This window comes from Astatotilapia calliptera, chromosome 7 (genome assembly GCF_964374335.1).
Source record: "Astatotilapia calliptera chromosome 7, fAstCal68.1, whole genome shotgun sequence".
Taxonomy (NCBI): Eukaryota; Metazoa; Chordata; class Actinopteri; order Cichliformes; family Cichlidae; genus Astatotilapia; species Astatotilapia calliptera.
This window is the reverse complement of record NC_137428.1, coordinates 39708349-39715069: the sequence shown is the minus strand read 5'-3', so window position 1 is coordinate 39715069 and position 6721 is coordinate 39708349. Positions and strand designations below refer to the sequence as shown.

The 6721-nt window shown below is 38.3% G+C and overlaps 1 pseudogene; it reads left to right on the top strand.

Annotated features, from left to right (window-relative positions):
* The first annotated feature begins 4181 nt into the window (after positions 1–4181).
* LOC145429628 (uncharacterized) lies at positions 4182–5114 on the top strand (annotated as a pseudogene).
* The last annotated feature ends 1607 nt before the right edge of the window (positions 5115–6721 follow it).

Here is a 6721-nt window from a genome sequence, read left to right as displayed (position 1 = left end):
TTCACTCAGACACATGAAAAATTAGAGGGAACATTGACTTTAACCCCAGCTGATAAATTATCTCAAGTTATTATGTCCATACAAAATCAAGAATTTAAGGTCCTGAGTGCAGAAACAAAGAAAAGAATAATATGATGTATATGTTTTATTTACAAAATCAGCCACTGTGTTAGTCCATTATGTTACTTGCTCACTGTGTATTAATGAAAGGTAGTGGACACTTGAAGACACTATGCAGATGTTGTAGACAAATGCAGTACAATTACAGAAACACGTGTCAAACAAGTAATTATTAAAGTAATTAATGATGCCAAATGAAAGGAAAAAATAAGTTAACCAAACAGGAAGTGATGTGGTTGTGAAGACAGATGTTATTAGATAGAAAGAGACCAGAATGATGACTGATCTTCATCTAATGATGGATTTCATATTGAACTGCAGCAGAAACCAATAGTGTTGGTCTCCAGTTGGTATCAAATAGTCACCATTGGTGACTGGTTAGCTTTAATAGCATAAAAATAATTTGCTTTTTCTCCAGTCTGATGTTTATCAGTTTGTTTAAATACAGTACTGTACAGAATTCTTCAGTCACCCCTCATTTCTTTATATTTCACTTCAAGCAATTCAAAGGTCAAAGCTCTTCTGTGGACATCGGCTGCTTTTTCACAAATTTTCAATCCAGTCCTTTTCGCTCACCATTTTCACAGGAATGTTTGCTTGTTTCTTAAAACACTGATCTGTGAATAATTCAAGCATAAAAAAGCTCCAAACACAAGAAATGAACCAATGTTGTGTTAGGCTCCATGATTCTGTGTTAGAAGGAAAAGTGTTGTACCGACCGATAATAATCTTTTTTATTATTGATGCAGTCATGTGTCCACAGCACCGCTCAGCTAAAATGAAAGTGGGCTATGTCAGGCTGCATTTGTATTTGCATTATGGATCAATAATTGATCTGATTTTATTTTTTTGCAAGATTTTTTCAGAATGTTTGATGTTGGTTTGTTGTTTTTTTCTCATCTGTCCTGACAGAAATGGTAAATTTAGTGGTGCAGTTTTTTCCTTACTTGCGCACTCAAAGAATTTTATTACTGCAAGCCTTATTCATCATCATCAGGATGTGTTCAGTCTGTTTGCTGCATTAGCTGATTTTCTCTGAGAAACATGGAAGGATTATTGAGATGGGTGGGGGAGGAGGTGAGGCTTTGTGTCATGTGATTTCACAGAACCTTTGGCACTGACCGTGAAACTGGTACAAGTAGTTTCATATTTGAATTCTCAAAGGCTTCAACAGATCAGGGTGAACAGGTTGAAGCTGGTTGATCAGGATATGTCCTTCAATGCACAAATTAAACCGATTTGCTTTCTACCATTTGTGCTCTCTAAAATTAGAAACATCCTGTCTTAGAGTGTAATAACAAACAAAAAAAAGCCTTCAGTTAATCCAAAATGCTGCAGCAAGAGTCCTGACAGGGACTAGAAAGAGAAAGCATATTTCTCCAGTTTTGGCTTCCCTTCATTGGCTCCCTGTTAAATCCAGAATTCAAAATCCTGCTCCTCACATACAAGGTCTTAAATAATCAGGCCCCATCTTATCTTAATGACCTTGTAGTGCCATATCACCCTATTATAGCACTTCGCTCTCACACTGCAGAATTACTTGTTGTTCCTAGAGTATTTAAAAGTAGAATGGGAGGGAGCCTTCAGTTTTCAGGCCCCTCTTCTGTGGAACCAGCTTCCAGTTTGGATTCGGGAGATAGACACTATGTCTACTTTTAAGATTAGGCTAAAAACTTTCCTTTTTGCTAAAGCAAATCCCATATTTTTCTGACCATAAGGCGCACCAGATTATAAGATGCATTAAGCGAAACAAAATCAAGTCAAACTTTACTCAACTCATTCTTCTTGATTCCTCCACTTCTCTACCATCGATTCATTAATGTTAAATTCTCTCACAGCTTCTCTATTCCCATGTTGTTGTAGTAGATTAATGACTAACCTCATATTGTGGATGGATTATCTCAGTTGTTCTCCTGACTGAAGTTTGGTCCGTTTACAGCATCCTGCCAGGCGATTGCATTTGTCCCCAACCATCGGGAACCCTCACATTAACTTTTGTCCAGTGGAAAAAAGTTAGCCTTCATCCTCCAGCTTCACTGTGTTTATGTTATGCTAACATAGCTGTGTCATGTAGCACATCATTATATACCAGCTAGTCCAACTTCAGTAACCCTACAGAGGTCATTGCTGTTTAGTTTTATGTCTTCATTTATGTTGGAAGTGATAGCAGAGTTGTACATTTTCATTTTTTCAGAAATATCTGAGTCAGAACATGCTGTATCATGTTTAGGTGGAAACTAGCAAGCTAATTTCCTGCTAACTTCTAACTCTGTTAAATTTCTGTTTTCATGGATGCCTGGATGTTAAACCTTTTTTTTTTTTTCTTAAATGACATCAGAAACAGCAGTATGCGACATTACGTGATGGCAGAGCTTCAGTTCATCCTTTGTCATTTTTTTTTTTTTTTTTTTTTTAATAAATAGGACAGGGGGAATGAATGAGAGAAAGAGGGGGAGAGAAAGAAAGAAAACCAAAGGGGAGAAGAGAGGTGAGAGGGGGGGGGGAAGAGAGAGAAAAAAAAAAAGAACTCCTGGGTCACCTGTATGGAGAAAAAAAAACAAACAAACAAAAAAAACAAACAGAGGAGACAGCAAACAACAAAGAGCAACATAATAATAGAGAAAACAAAGCACCATCACAATAAACTAGCTAGTCATAGATATCAGTATTTACTAAGTAATAAACGATATTGTGCAGCACGCAAGATAGACAGCGCACAGTGTGCTTTGAGGCAGCAGCCAAGAAAGCTTTAGTCCGCGTCTGTGAATACCCATGTGTGCATACCTGTGTGGATCAGCATGCTTGCATTCCAAAGGTTTCTCCATGTAATGATCTGCTAGGGAGTGTGGGGAGCCACACCCCCGTCCTGGATGTTAAACCTAATTGTTACACCTGGTAAAGAAGCAACGCTGATCATTTTATTAAAGATGAAAGAATTTAGACAGTTTTTAATTTTCAGTGATTCATACATAAGGCGCACTGTCGATTTTTGAGAAAATTAAAGGATTTAAGTACACCTTATAGCCCGAAAAATATGTTAGGCTGGATCAGGTAAACCTGAATCATCTCTTAGTTATGCTGCAATACGGTCTTTAAGTGATGACGTATGATCCCTGCTCCCAGGCCCAAACTCTCCTGTGTTCAATATGGCGCAATCTGTGATCCTTGTTGTTTTAACCAATCTGGTTCAAAACAACACTCTAATCTGTCATTTTACCGGTTTCCTTGTGAAAAGAAAGAGAAGAGGAAGTGGGTGCAGTTGATAAGGTACCTTACAATGAATAAATGAATGAATAAACTTGTAAGATAAGAGCAAGTGGGTTCTTACTTTAGTTAGCTAATATAGCTAGCGCTGAACAACTAAAACTCGCTAGTAAAAGACACACCGGCTTTTACAAGTAATTTTACTTATATAGACTATGGATTTTATTGTATTTTCGCACTGAAAGACATCACCGCATGTTTGATGTCATTTTTATTTCTCCAAGCAAAGTTTGAAAGCTGAGGGTCACTTTGCTATATATTAACCTTAGCTAGCTTTCAACACTCAGAGGAATCAAAATTACATCCAAAAAGCGTTGTCTATGTAAGAAAATACATTAAAATCCATAGCTTATGTGTGAGTTAATGACCAAAACAGAGATCTAACCAACAAATAGCTTGCAAAATTTGACAGCACTTAACCTTTCTGCTAAGTTTAAAAACCAAATAGTACAACAATATGTAAGATTTTAATAATTAGGGTCACTGTCTGTGAAGGCTCTCAGTCATCCAGGTCATTGTAATCTAAGGAGCATGGAAAGAAAAGCGTCTGGACTTCTTTAAGTTTCTTGAAGACATTTCACCTCTCATCCGGATGAGAGAAGCTTCAAGAAACTTTAAGAAGTCAAGACGCTTTTCTTTTCAAGCTCCTTAAATTACTGTCACATAACTAATGGAGGGCTACTGTAGGATCACAAATTTCTCTCTCCCTTTTTAAACACGTCCACAGATGTGAAAACTTCACCCCAAACTGCAACTCAAGAGTCTGCAGTTGGCACTTCCCTCAAGGAAACATTTGCATGGAACGACGGTAAGTCTTTCCAGTTCCCAGATGACCACAAACCTGTTAGAAAAAATAAGAAAAAAAAGAGGTCCCAGCTAGTGAAAATCAGAGTGAAAGCTACATCATTCCAGCAATGCAGATACACAGATAGCTAGTGCAAGTTACTCAAAGTTTTTCCAACAGTCTTCTGGTGCTAGAGATTCTGAATGACATACTAAGACAAGAGAATGAAAAACTAAAAAAAAAACAATTAGAGAATCAGAATCAGACTTTCTCATTCAGTCAAATATCTGACAACCCTGAAAGGGTCCAGTACTATACTGGATTGCCTGATGCTGCTACTGTCCTGTTTTTAGAAACCCTTCTTTACAGATTTGAGCTCAAATATCATTCTAATTGGACTGTCCAAATGATGCCCCTGGTTGACCAGTTATTTCTAACCCTGATGAAGCTCAATTGTGGTTTAATTGTGGCCATGTAGACCTGGCTACAAGGTTTAACTGCAGCACAGCCACAGCAACTAATATTTTTACAACAATATGAAACTGTATGACATTTTGTATGTTGGCATGCTGGAAAACAACATCCCTTGAGAGCCAAAAACTGGACATCGCTACCAGATTGCTTCCAGCCATTTTCTAACCGCAGGATTGTACCTGACTGCACGGAGGTTTCTGTGTCTAACACAGAGAAGCTTGACATACAAAGTTATTTGAACAGCCAGTACAAAGGACGGACCACACTAAAGACTCTAATTGGTGTGGCTCCTAATGGTGTAATAACCTTTGTAAGCAACTTGTATGGTGGAAGTGCCTCAGATAAGGCCATAACAGCTGACTGTGGAGCACTGCAACATCTACAACCAGGTGACATGAAAATGATGTCCCGGGAGTCCGCTGTTCTCGCCGGCTCTAATAATCCTCAACCTCGCTGTCTGCTATGGAGCTAGCGGGTCACAGACGCACGTTTGGAAATATATGATATCTTGATAAATCGAGCAGATATTTGAAGTTTACACAGCTACATTCTCGCTTGAAAAGAACTTAAAAGTTTATTTTGTGACCAAGAAAGAGTAATATTTAAAAGTTTTTAGCCCCACTCATCCGCCATTGCCACGTTTGAGTTTTGGACGAAATGCATTCTGGGATATTTAGCTGTACCAAGTCCACACAAGTCACCACCAATGCATGCTCGATAAAATGGGCAGAGCGAGAACACATCCAGGATTTTTTCGCATTCTCGGCTTGATGCGTACTTCGAATTGGAACAATACTTGGTCTCTGACTGATGACGTATCACGAGTACACGAGAACGCAAGTACACACAAGTACGCATATTGAGAAAGGCCCCCCGGCTAACGAGACAGGGGGGGAAGCGAAGCTGGACGCACTGACATAAGACACAATCTTTCAAAATAAAACAGGAAACAATACAGACAAAGACGCAGACTAAGAAACAGAGACTTTACACGGGCAGAACTATTCCTAAACCAGAATGAGCTGGAACATACTAAATAATACTAATAATAATAATCATCATCATCATCATACAATAGATCAAGAAAATAACCAAAAATACAAAATACAACCAGAACTTTAATCATAATACAGAAATATACCAGAATAACTGAAACATAGATTTATTATAATAATCAACAAAGCACCAGTGAAACAGAAAACAATCAATCATTCAAAAATAAACCAAAACATAAGAAATTCAAAATGCTGGGTCAAAATGACCCAGAACCGTGACATATTCTCCGTGAAATTGAATGAATTATACCAGTGAGATGGTGTCATTAACAGCCCAAGATTGTTCTCTATTGACAGGCAAGATTACAAAGTCACATGGAGTCCAAATAATAAAGTGAGAGCTTTTTGCCCCCATGAGATATAGGTTGCCCTGGATCTGATGACAGTAGTTGTGATTCTTTTTTAATACCAGGGAACCACTTGTCTTGTCCAGCTGAAAGAAAAAGTCCTTACTTTCTGCTGCCTGCAAAACAGTTCTGGTTCTGGCTGACTATGGTGCATTTCACCTCAATGATGCAGTCATTAGAAACTGTTCCATCTGGAGAACCACCAAGCAGGCCACTGTTGGATAAATACAGTCCCCTCTCCTTGATAGCTGCACCAGTACAGTCAGTGTACAGCTGCTTGTCCTTGGCTCATGAAGGATCCCCCAATCACATGCCTTTGGGGATGAAAATACCACTTAGTCATAAATGAATTCTTAGAAGCACAGACCCTTTCCACTAACAAATTACTTTAGATCCTTCTGTCAAGTTGTACTGGCCAAGCAGAGTCTTAAATAAGGAAGGAGGGTATGAGCGTCGCTGGACTGCACCCAGGACCAAACCAAAGTTGCTGGCTGTAATTCTCTTCTTGCGATATGCTGACCTTTTTAGAAATAAATACAAATTAAGAGGCAAAGCAAGGCGAGTTTATTTATATAGCACAATTCAACAACAAGGTGATTCAAAGTGCTTTACAGAGACATTAAAAACAAATAAAAAGCATGATTTAAAATTGATTAAAAAAACAGTAGATAAAATCA